Consider the following 12,878-nt stretch of genomic DNA (forward strand, 5'->3'; position numbering starts at 1 on the left):
GACCACAACTCTCTGGATACGGTCCTTGAGCCAATTCTCAATCCAATTACAAACTATATTTTCTAAACCTATAGTCCTTAATTTACCCATTAGGCGTCTATGGGGGACAGTGTCAAATGCCTTTGCAAAGTCCAAAAACACTAAATCCACAGCGGCCCCTCTGTCTAGACTTCTGCTCACCTCTTCATAAAAACAGATTAGGTTAGTTTGACAACTTCTGTCCTTAGTAAAACCGTGCTGGCTGTCACTTATAATACTATTTATTGTCACATAATCCTGTATATAGTCCCTCAATAGCCCCTCAAACATTTTCCCCATGATGGATGTTACGCTTACTGGTCTATAATTACCCGGGGAAGACCTAGAGCCCTTTTTGAAAATAGGCACCACATTTGCGCTGCGCCAGTCCCTTGGCACTATACCAGTCACTAGAGATTCTCTGAATATTATGAAAAGGGGGACAGAAATAACTGAACTAAGCTCTTTAAGAATTCTAGGGTGTAACCCATCTGGTCCCGGGGCCTTGTGCACATTTATTTTATTTAATTTAGCTTGGACCATCTCTACATTCATCCAATTCAGTATATCAACTGATATATTAACGGCACTGGCAGCGGCTACATCAGCTGCTCTTTCTTCTGTTGTATATACAGAGCTAAAGAACCCATTTAGTAACTCTGCCTTCTCTTGATCCCCTGTGATCAACTCCCCATTACCATTATCTAGGGGTCCTACATGTTCAGGCCTTGGCTTTTTAGCATTTATATACTTGAAGATTTTTTTGGGATTTGTTTTACTATCCTTGGCCACCTGCCTTTCATTTTGTATTTTTGCTAATTTTATTACATTTTTACAGATTTTATTAAGCTCTTTATATTTTACTAAGGCTACAGCTGTACCCTTAGATTTGTATTTTTTAAATGCCCTTTTTTTGTCGTGTATTGCCCCTTTCACAGAAGATGTAAGCCATGTGGGGTTTAATTTGAGTCGTTTATACTTGTTACCTATAGGAATAAATTTTGCACTATAATAACTCAAAGTAGATTTCAAAATCTCCCATTTATCATTTGTTCCATTATTTGACATTAGTTCTTCCCAGTCCATATCCTGAATTGCAGCCCTCATCCTGGGGAAATTGGCTTTCTTAAAATTAAATTATTTTTGCCCTCCCAGCCTGCGTTTGTTTTTTACAGTATAGGTAAAATGTAACTATGAGTAAAAATAACAGAGGAAAAAGGAAATCTAACACTCCAGTGTTTGTAATCGCCCGGATCGACCGCGACGGCACACGGCAGCAATTGAAGAAAAAACCAGAGGAGATCCAGCGATAAAGATGTTAATAGGAAAAACTAGGTTTCCACTTTATTGGAGTACAAGATAAATGCTTGAAAAACACCAGGAGGAAAAGACAAGGTGGTGATATGCGGCAATAGATAGCCTACGCGTTTCAGGCACTGGCTGTGCCCTTAATCATGGCTAAGTCGAGGGCTTTTCCTCCTGGTGTTTTTCAAGCATTTATCTTGTACTCCAATAAAGTGGAAACCTAGTTTTTCCTATTAACATCTTTATCGCTGGATCTCCTCTGGTTTTTTCTTAAAATGTAACTATATTATGATCACTGTTACCGAGGTTTTCACGAACATTGACATTCCCAACAAGATCTGCATTATTAGAAATTACCAGATCCAACAGAGCTTCACCTCTAGTCGGGTCTTGTTAGTCAAGGGGAGAAATTATCTGGTAAATAACTGCCTCCCACCATATCAGTTCTGTAGGAACAAGCTTAAAGGGGTATTTCAGCCAAAAATATTTATTACCTATGCACTGCATAGGTGATATTTGTTAGATTGGTGGTGATCTGACCGCTGGAACCCCCATGGAACGCTAGAATGTGGGAACTCGGTTACCTCGCCGCCAGCCATACAACCGCGACAAAGAGGTGTTTGAATCGAGCGACGGTCGAGCATGCGTGCTGCTGCTCCATTCAAACTCTATGGGAGTGGCAGAAATTGCTCAGTGCAGTGGATAGGTGATAAATGTTTTTCGCTGGAATACACCTTTACCGGAGAACTTCCTTTTACACAACATTTCACAGTTAAAATCTACATTACTTAAAAATCTACAGTCTTTTACCTGTAGCAGGTTGTTGATAAAAGCTGCATGATGAGCCATAGATGTCTAGATGAACATCTCTATGTGCTGGTCTAATACAATAAAAATTTCAATAATCTCGAACTTGCTAGAGTAGTCACAGGATCAGAGCTACTAAGTCCTTAAACATATACCTGCCCTGCATTACCTCACTCTTTTGCTATTACATTGATTTTTATGCTTATTTTGTTCTTAAAGGAACACTCCAGGAAAAACACCCTGTTATGTCTAGTGCAAGACCCTAGGGGAGGTGCATGATAGTCCAATAAAACACTACCCCTTCAGGAACTGTACTAGATATAACACAGTGAATCAGTTTTCTCTGGGGTGTTCCTTTAAAGAGGTTTTCCAGTCCGTAGAAATTGATAGCCTATCCTCAGGATAGGCCATCAATAGCTGATCGCTCAGAGTCTGACTCTTGGGACACCCGCCGATCAGCTGTTTTGAAGGGGCCACAGCGCTCATACGACCGCTGCTTCCCCTTAATTTCTACGCTGCTTCCCCTTCATTTCTACTTGCTCACTATGAATCGTCGACATAGATGTAGTGGCGATTCACAGGTATTGCAGGCTTCTCCCATTCACTTCAATGGGAGAAGGCTGCAATATTGTGAATCGTCGCTACATGTGTGTCAACGATTCACAGTGAGCAAGTAGAAATGAAGGGGAAGCAGCGCTCGTACAAGTGCTGCACCCCTTCAAAGCAGCTGATTGGCGGGGGTCTCAATTCAATAATAAAAGTTGTCCCAGACACTGTTAAGTTGTAGATTAAAAATTATTGGGGACTATTTTTCATGGATACCAGTGATCATCAGGAATTCTGACCCTTGACAAACGGAAGGAATTTAGTGTTTCTCATTTGTATTGAATTCTAAAACAAACTAATAATATATTAAATTTAGTATGTTGAATGGTATGAAACATGGGACGTAAAATTCCTGTCCATATGTCTGGAGATTAATCAGAAATACCATGTAGCTGTAATTTGAAAAATCTTGTTCTTTCATCAGTCATTTCTGCTGAAATAATTAGTAATACTCACAGGTCCATTTATTTTTCAGATGTTGATTAAAAAGGTCAGGGCTATACAATCTATGAAATAGCAGCTACCTTTTCAGTGAACTTTCCAATTAAAATGTTAGCCAGTCGTCCTAATTATCAGTCAAGGGTATAAAATCCTAATCATAGTCTGTGAAAAAAATCTGCGGCATATTTCACCTATTGCAATGCAAAAGGGGAAATCCGCTCACACGGGCAGTCAAAGACAGGTGTGCTAATGCTCATTCTCAAACAGACAGTCACTCGTTCACAGTCACATAGACAGTCATACTCTCGCTCATAGTCACATGGCACACTCATCTAGGAAGATCAATTATCAAGTGTATGACACTCAAAGTTTACATCTTGTGAAATCACAGCTCTCAGTATGGCATGAACAACGGGAAGGATAGGCTGGAAGTTGTCATTAAAAAAATTAGACCACACATTATTACAGTGCAGACCAAACAAGTGAATACAGTACTTTTTTTTGCCATGGTTGATTTTGATGGATATATGTCTATGTATACGTTAACCATACTAACTATGTTATACTATGTAGTCGCCACATCTAAGTCATTATAACACTATTGTAGGTGAGATGAAAGAATACTGGAAAATAAGAGGTTGACTTGAATAACATTAAACATTGTGATTCCTATCACTTTTGTTTCTTAATTCTGTATTACAAATAAAAAAGCAGAATTAAAAAAAAAAATGTTTTCGATCAAAAGTACACTATATGGCCAAAAATGGACCTCCTAATTATTGAGTTCAGGTGTTTCAGCCACATCCATTGCAAAGAGGAGCATAAAATGAAGTACACAGCCATGCAATCTCTATAGACAAACATTGCTAGTAGTATGGGTTGTACTGAAGAGCTCAATGATTTTAAACATGACACTGTTATATGATGCCACCTTTGGAACCAGTCAGATTGTGAAAATGTTGATATCCTAGATCTGCCCCAGTTGACTCTAAGTTCTATTGTTGTGAAGTGGAAGTGTCCAGTGCATGTAACAATCCTCTGTTACATCACTCATTACAGAGTTCCAAACTGCCACTGAAAGTGACATCAGCACAAGAACTGTGAGTCAGAAGCTTCATGGCATGGGTTTCCATGGTCGAGCAGCTGCACCTAAGCCTAAGATCACCATGCACAATGCCAAGCAGTGTTGTAAAGCACGCTGCCACTGGACTTTGGAGCAGTGAAAACGCACTCTCTAGACTGCTTAATGTTTCACTATTTTGCAGGAAATCTACTGGAATGTATCGTTACTACTGTAAAGTTTGGTGGAGAAGGGATAATGGTCTGAGACTGCTTTTCAGGGTTTGGGCTAGACCCCTTATATCCAGTAAAGGGTAAAGTTAATGCTACAGCACACAAAGATATTTTAAGGTGTTCGATTTTAGATAATTTAATGCTTTGAACTTTGTGGAAACAGTTTGAGAAGGCCCTTTCCTGTTCCAGCTTGACTGCCCCGGTGCACAAGGTGAGGTTTGGAGGTTTATAAAGACAGGGTTTGACGAGTTTGGTGCAGAGGAATTGGAGTGGCCTGACTTCAACCCGATCAAACACCTTTGGGATGAATTAGAACACCTATTGCAAACTAGACCTTCTCGTCAAACATCAGCGCATGACCTCACAAATGCTATTTTCACTCCAAAATCGTGCGGAAATCCTATCCAGAAAAGTGGAGGCTGTTATAGCTGCAAAAGTGGGCCTTACTCCATATTAACGCCCATGGTTTTGGAAGGGATGTCCAACAAGCTCATAAAAGGTGTGATGGTCAGGGGTCCATATACTTTTAGCTATATAGTGTATATGTTTTGTTGGAGCATAAGATAACCTATTTGTTTCTTCTCTGACTCCTATTTGCTATTTGGGTGGCCGATAGATATTAAAAATTGGAACTGTACTCTTCATAAAAATGCAAAAAGCGAACATGGGACTCTGTTAGAGATCTCTGATGTATACAAAGGGACAGACCTAATTTTTGCTTTTCAGCACTGGTGTTCTTGGTTCAAATGGGACCAGTAGTAACATTAGCATAGAGTTTGTATGTTGTTCCTGGGCTTACATGAGTCTTCCCCAGGCGCTGTAGTTTCTGCTCACATTCCAAAAATATACTGATAAACTAATTGGTTTTCTATAAAAAATAAAAATGGCCCAAGTGTGCGTGTATGTCTTTGAGATCTGCGCACAGCACTGAAGAACATGTTGGCACTATGTAAGCAACTAGAAATAAAGTAAATCTGGAGATCTATGCTTAGCTCACTAGAAGCTATAATATTTACGTTTGTTCTTTGTGCACCATTATGGTAATAAATAATAACCTGATCGGTCCATTTTTGTGGTTAATTTCTACCACTTTGTTTTGACCATAAGTGGTTCAGTTCGTGTTCGTCTTGACTATGAACATTTGTACCATGGACAGGAATACACTGTATGCAACATTTTCCCATTTGGCATTAATGATAATCGTCATCCTTTTCATATTGAAGTCAAAGAGACATTGCATATATCGAATCAAAACAACCGATGTCAACATCCAATTTTCCAATCATCTATTTTTTTCGAACCATTATTCCCAATGTTGAAATTGATGGCTGGGACAAAAGTGCTACTGACATTTTTCCATCCATTAAAGTAAATTAGACAATGGATAGAAAGGGAAATTCAGATGAATGGCCGTCCATGTAGTACATGGATATCTCGTGTCCACCAGAGTTGCTTTTAATAAGAGGGGCCCCCCATTCTTGATCCCAATCAATTACCTGGAGCAGAGAACAGCTTCGTAGAGCATCTCTCTAGGGGATGCAGCATATATGTGTATTACATGGACAGCCATTTTATTTCAATGGGCACTGTTGAATGCTTTATTTCTACTGTGATGGCCTGCGGGTAAATGAAACACTTTCTACCAGGTTTCCCTGAAAATTACAGCTGGCCAATAGGGGTAACAGCAGCGGGACAACCTGTGATCAACTTATACTAGGGGAACCCTTATGAAAGAATAAGACTGTAAAAAGTACACAACCCCTTTCGGTGGGACCCCTTGCTTCCACCAATAGGTAAACATGCACTCTCTCTCTCTACATACACTATATGTAAAAAAAAGTATTGGGACACACCACTTAATCATTGAGTTCAGGTGTTTCATTCAGTTCCATTACCACAGGTGTATAAAATCCAGCACCTCATCATGTAGTCGCCTGTACAAACATTTATGAAAGAATGGGTCGTTCTAAAGAGCTCACTGAATTCCAGCGTGGTCCTGTAATAGGATGCGACCGTTGCAACAAATTAGTTTGTGAAATTTCTCCCCTGCTTGATATTTTCCGATCAACTGTGAGTGGTATTATTACTAAGTGAAAATGTTTAGGAACTACAGAAACGTAACCACGAAGTGGAAGACCATGTAAAATTACAGTGCGGGGTCGCCGAGTGCTGAGGGGCATAGTGCATAAATGTCGCCAACGCCCTGCTGACTTAATAACTGAAGAGCTCCAAAATCCTCTGGCATTAACATCAGCACAAAAACTGTGCCCCGGGAGCATCTTGGCATGGGTTTCCATGGCCGTGTAGCTGCATGCCAGCCTTACATCACCAAGCACAAAGCAAGAATCGGATGGAGTGCTATAAAGCACGCCGCCACTGGTCTCTGGAGCAGTGGAAACGTGTTTTGTGGAGTGATTGCGCTTTTCTATCTGGCCATCTGATGGACGAGTCTGGGTTTGATGAATGCCAGGAGAACGTTCCCTACCTGACTGCATTGTGCCAACTGTAAAGTTTGGTAGAGGAGTGATAATGCTATGGGGTTGTTTTTCAGGGGTCGGCCTAAAACCCCTTAGTTCCAGTGAAGGGAATTTTAATGCTTCAGCATACCAAGACATTTTTGAAAATTGTATGCTTCCAACTTTGTGGGAATAGTTTGGGGTTCAGCCCTTTTCTGTTCCAGCATGACTGTGCTCAGTGCACAAAGCAAGGTCCATAAAGACATGGTTGGTTGGGTGAGTTTGGTGTAAAAACACTTGACTGGCCTGCATAGAGCCCTGAGCTCAACCCCATCCAACATCTTTGGGTTGAACTTGAACGGAGATTGCAAGCCAGGCTTTCTCACGCAACATCTGTTTTAGCTGCAAAGGGGGAACAAACTCCATATTAATGCCTATGGATTTAGAATGTGGTGTCGAAAAAGCTCCCAACACTTTTGTGTTTATACGCACAGACATATATTACACTGTATTACACAAAAAAAGCAGCATGAATTGTATCAATTTAAAATCATTAACCTTTAATGAAGGCAATTATTATTTCAATACAATTAACTACATTTGCAAGAACTGTGTGCCAAAAGGACATTTTAAATGACTCATATGAGATATATTTTTATTAAAGTGTGATAAACATAACCACTTCTGTAATATAATAACTTGCAACCATTTAATGATTGATATACAAAAATATATGTACAGAGAGGATTGGTTATACTATACAACACAGGTGACAAGATCATAACAAAAATATCATATTCATCAAACATAGGTCGATAATTCTACATCAGGGACAAAGAGATTCTATAGTTACTGTCTCTATAGTTTAAAGCCTATTACTGAATGGGAAATACTTTGGCTGAAATATATTATTACTAGATGAATTGGTCCTAGGATGATGATCTGAATGGACAGATTGCTCTGCAACACATCCACATGCTAAATCGCTTACAGACAACATATCCAACCGCTTTACCATAAGGGAACCTCTGAAATCCATCATGAAAGCAAGTGTATCAACAAGATTAATATAGTTAATCAATGGTTAGTGATAATCGGAAGTTTCTTTAGGAGAAATCTCTACTTCTCAGACCTTCTGACGTTAATAAATGAGAGAAGATTACTACAGTGGTCAGTGAGCTGAGACCACCGCTGATGCCCTAAACAAAGGGATCCAATACACAACCAGACTGATTTTAGATTTTTAACCTCCAAGTACAAAGCCATAATACAATGCCCATAGACCTACATATGGCTCCAATTACATATTGAATAAACTAAAAAAAAGTGCCATGTTTTCCGAAGCATTGCCTTTAGTGGAGAATAGCTTCGTAATATGGCACCATAATGACACGCGACAACAAATGCCTATGGCTTTGTAGTACAGACCTACAAGGACTCAGCATACCTCCTGTGTGCGTACAGCTCTCCTGTGTGAATGAGGCCTCAATGTATTGTAAACCAAAGACATGTGTGAAAACTGGTAAACAGTTAAAAGGTGATATGTCCCAATATATCAATTGACTTAGTTTTCATATGCACTTTAGAAAACGAACAGCCGCAATGTTACTACACCAGATAAGTGCACCACCTCCGTTGCAGCAGCCGAGTGTTCTGTAAAAATAATATTTTTAAACACAAGTGTAGTTGAAGTCATTGTCGAAGTGTTTAAATAAATGTATCACCTCCGAAAACCCTCTATACTACAGTAATCCATAAATAGATTAGAAAACGCTTATTCCGTCTCAGCAATTTCTATCTTTCTATTCACTTGCATTCCCCATTGTAAGCTCGCAAACAGGCCATGCGCTGCATGCTGATACCGAGTCTAAGCAGTCCTCTCCATTATATCGCTGAGCTTAGTAGTCCTCTCCATGCATCAGCATGCAGCGCACGGGCTGTTTCTAGGTTTACAGCAGGGGAAGGCAGGTGAGTACAAATTTTAAGATTCAGAATCATCATATTTTAAGCTATTTACATATTACTGTAGTTTGGGGGGCATTTCGGAGGTGACGGAGTCTCTTTAACGTCAGATCTAAAGTAAACCAAGTCAATTTTACGATTGCTTAAATATGCCTTTGAATCCACAACTAATGCATATAGCCCGCAGTCGCCAGTGAATCTATCATAGCAGACATGTAATACAACTCAGGACTGTTAGCCATAATCATTAACATTAAAAGAAAAAAATACTGGAAATAGATCACTCTGTGTGTAATGAATCTATGTAATATATGAGTTTCTCTTTTTGAATTGAATTACTGATGTAAATTTACTTTTTGATGATATTCTAATTCATTGATGTTTTCCAATTCCGATCAAATCCGATTTTCTGCATTTTAATTTTTTGCCCAGTTGAAATCAGGTGGGGTAAAAAATAACAAAAATGACAAAACGAAAGCATGTTGTGGTTTATAATGTGGTCAATAATTATCGCAGGAGGGAAGCTAACATATTAGCCCAGAGTTAACCTATCCTAACAGATAAAGTATCATGCACTGTTTTTTGGATTTACACGTCACGTATTTGTTGCAGATTTTGATGCAGTTTTTTTTTAACCAAAGTCAGAAGTCGATCCAGGAGGAAAGAGAAGTATAAGTTCTTCCTTTATATTTTCCATTACCTTTGAAATCACTTCTGACTTTGGCTTAAAAATCTGTATCAAAATCTGCCACAAAATCTACAACAAATACGTGACGTGTGAATCCAGCTTAGGGCCTGTTCACATGAGCGTTTGGTTTCCGTTGATGGGTTCCATCAGACTTTTCCGTCAGGGGAAACCATCAACAGAAAGGGAAACGGAAACCATAGCTTTCCGTTAGCATTACCATTGACTGCGCTATAGTTTCCACCAAAGACCTGAAATCTTTATGGAACAGAGAAAAACAGAAGCCATTACCAGTGGAAGAATTAACATTAAAATCAATAGTAATGCAAACGGAAGCTATGGTCCGACGGAAAGGTCTGACGGAACCCATCAATGGACAACAAACGCTGATGTGAACAGGAAATTGAGCTTACAGTTTACAAAAAAAATAAAGCAGCATATTCATTCAAACCTTAGGGTGCAGCACCACAGGGAAACTGACTCCAATGGTCACCATCCAGTACAGTTGCAATAGAGACATGGGTGAACAAATCAACATTGATCCTTGCATTAAGGCTTAGCAAATCTAGCTCCCTGTGCAATAACTACATTTAATTATTTAAACTACTACTAAGAATGAAATTATATATGAATAAGGATCTGTTCACACTTGCGCAGTGGTTTCCATTATAAACACAATAGCAGGATCAGTCGGGTTCCACCGAGTTGTGTCTGTCCCTTTGAAGGGAAAATTAAGGCCTCATGCCCACGACTCAATTTTTGCGGCCGCAATTTATCCACATTTTTGCCGACAAATTGCGGACCCATTCTTTTCTATGGCCCCATACACACAATCGTAACTTACACGGATCAGTGCCGGGGGTGAAAATACGGACTGCAAAAACTCAGGACAATTCATTTTACTGTCCGGATCTGCGGATTCACCAATACTGGTGAATTGTTGTGAATCCTTGAGTCCGGATGATATACGTTTGCACAACAGACCCGTGGTTTTGTGGACCGCAAAACGAATACAGTTGTCTGTATGAGGCCTTACACTGCATAATTTGACAGAATCTGTGACAGAGCCTCTAACCCAGATGCTAACAAAGCCTAACAAGTGATGTGTCAGGGCATAGTTTACGATACATTTTTATACTTTGAAGAACTTGAAGGAAATGTGGTCGTTTTACTAAGTAGTTCAATACTTGTATAGTATTGCATTTTTGGATAGTATTGCATTTTTGGATAGTTTTACATTAGGTACACTGCATTTTGATAAAGCATTATATATATATATATATATATATATACACACATACTATAACCCTTTGTGACCTGTATTGCAGTTTTGGTTTTGTGTTTAAAACACGTCAAACACGTACAAAGGCGGTTGCATATTAAACAGACTTTGGAGAAAACCGCCCTAAAAAACATCACACCTAGATTTATTAATAGTGTCTTAAATTAAAGAGGTTATCCACTTTCTGAAAACTGATGATCTATCCACCGGATAAATCATCAGTATAAGATCGGTGCGTGTCCGACATCCGGACCCCCCACCGATCCGCAACTCCGGCTGCCTCCGTGCACCGGATGTTTGGAACGGGATGCAGTAGTTGGAGCCGGAAGCAGTTGGCTCCGACCACTGCATAGAAGCCGTTCGGCAGAACTGCAGCTCTTCTCCTATTCACTTGAATAAGAGCAGAGCTGCAATACTGGAGCTCGGCCGCTATTCTTTGACCAGAACCATCTGCTTCCAGCAACATTGTCCGGCGCCCGGAGGCAGCTGGAGTGGCGGATCGGTGCGGGGTCCGGGTGTCGGACACCCACCGATCATATACTGATGACCTATCCAGTCGATAGGTAATCAGTTGTCAGAAAGTGGAAAACCCCTTTAAGACAGTTCACCACAGTGGCTCATGCTGTATGATAAATATGGGTACCTTCAAACACATTTATCTAACAATTTAGGAAACAAAACCTTTTTGATGGAGACTTCTACAAAAAATAAATAAATTTCATCTCAACCTTTTAGTCTTAATTCACATATTTGTATAACAAAGGATATTAATAAGATTGTTTTATCGCCAAGATATTTTCTTTATCTATACCTATACAGTTACATGTGATCAAGCACTCCTGGTCTAGAATGACATATAATATATATTATTTATTTGTAATTTTATGTTAGTCTTTGATTCAATAACATGTACTAAAAGTGCAAGTCTGCAGGATTAAATTTCGACATATATCATCTTTCACACTTAAAGAGCAATTAAAGACAGATATGGACATTTTCTTACCTGATTTAACTTCATATTCTTCTCCATATAGGGCAAAATGTGAGTATTTAAAGAGTATATACCCCTTTAAAAACAAGTTTTATTGATCTAATTCACCTAAAATAAAAAATGAATTAGCTTAGCAGATAGTCCTGATGAAAAATATCCTACTATTTTACAGTTTCTATGCAGAACTATGTGTTTCTATGGTAACAGACAACATTCAAATGCCGTGCAGATGCATCCCTTACTTCTTGTTAACATATATTAGCAATAAATAGTAGAACTCCTGGATCAGAATACATAGGGTTTGTTTGTAGTCTCTTACTATGGAAACACATCGGTCTGCATAGGAACGGTAGACACAAACAGTAGCACATTTTTAATCAAGACGAGTTGCAAGGTTGTTTCATTTATTATTTGAGCAATGAAAAAAATTGTTGCAAAAGTGTACATACCCTTTTAATGCTGGTATAGTTCCTCAACTTAATTCTTCAATATTAATCGGTGAATATACTTGAAAACTAGCAACCATTTACTGAGCCTGAATTTAGCTTAGAGTAGTTGTAATTTCCCTTTCACCACTCCTCTTGGGTACATAAAATATTCAGGAAAACAGCAGCACAGCCACAAAAAATTCTTCAGTGTGAAAGGACAACTCCGCAATCATGGGTGGTGCACGCATCCCAGGTCAAAGAATCCCAGGTCCAAGGGAGACAATCCAAAGAAGTGTATTTGATTTATCCACCAAGCATAAAAACACTTGCAACGTTTCAACGCATGAATGGGTCTTTATCAAGCATGCTTGATAAAGACCCATTCATGGGTTGAAACGTTGCAAGTGTTTTTATGCTTGGTGGATAAATCAAATACACTTCTTTGGATTATCTTGAGTGCTGCAGTTCCTTTCTTCGATTACATAAGTAAAAAGAAATGTTGTAGTCGATCCTAAAGAATACTGGGAATAATCTTGTTTTTAAATGCATTGATCATTTGGCTTAAAGAGGATCTGTCACTAGTTTATTAATTCCCTATCTCCTA

This window comes from Rhinoderma darwinii, chromosome 11, assembly GCF_050947455.1.
Source record: "Rhinoderma darwinii isolate aRhiDar2 chromosome 11, aRhiDar2.hap1, whole genome shotgun sequence".
Lineage (NCBI taxonomy): Eukaryota > Metazoa > Chordata > Amphibia > Anura > Rhinodermatidae > Rhinoderma > Rhinoderma darwinii.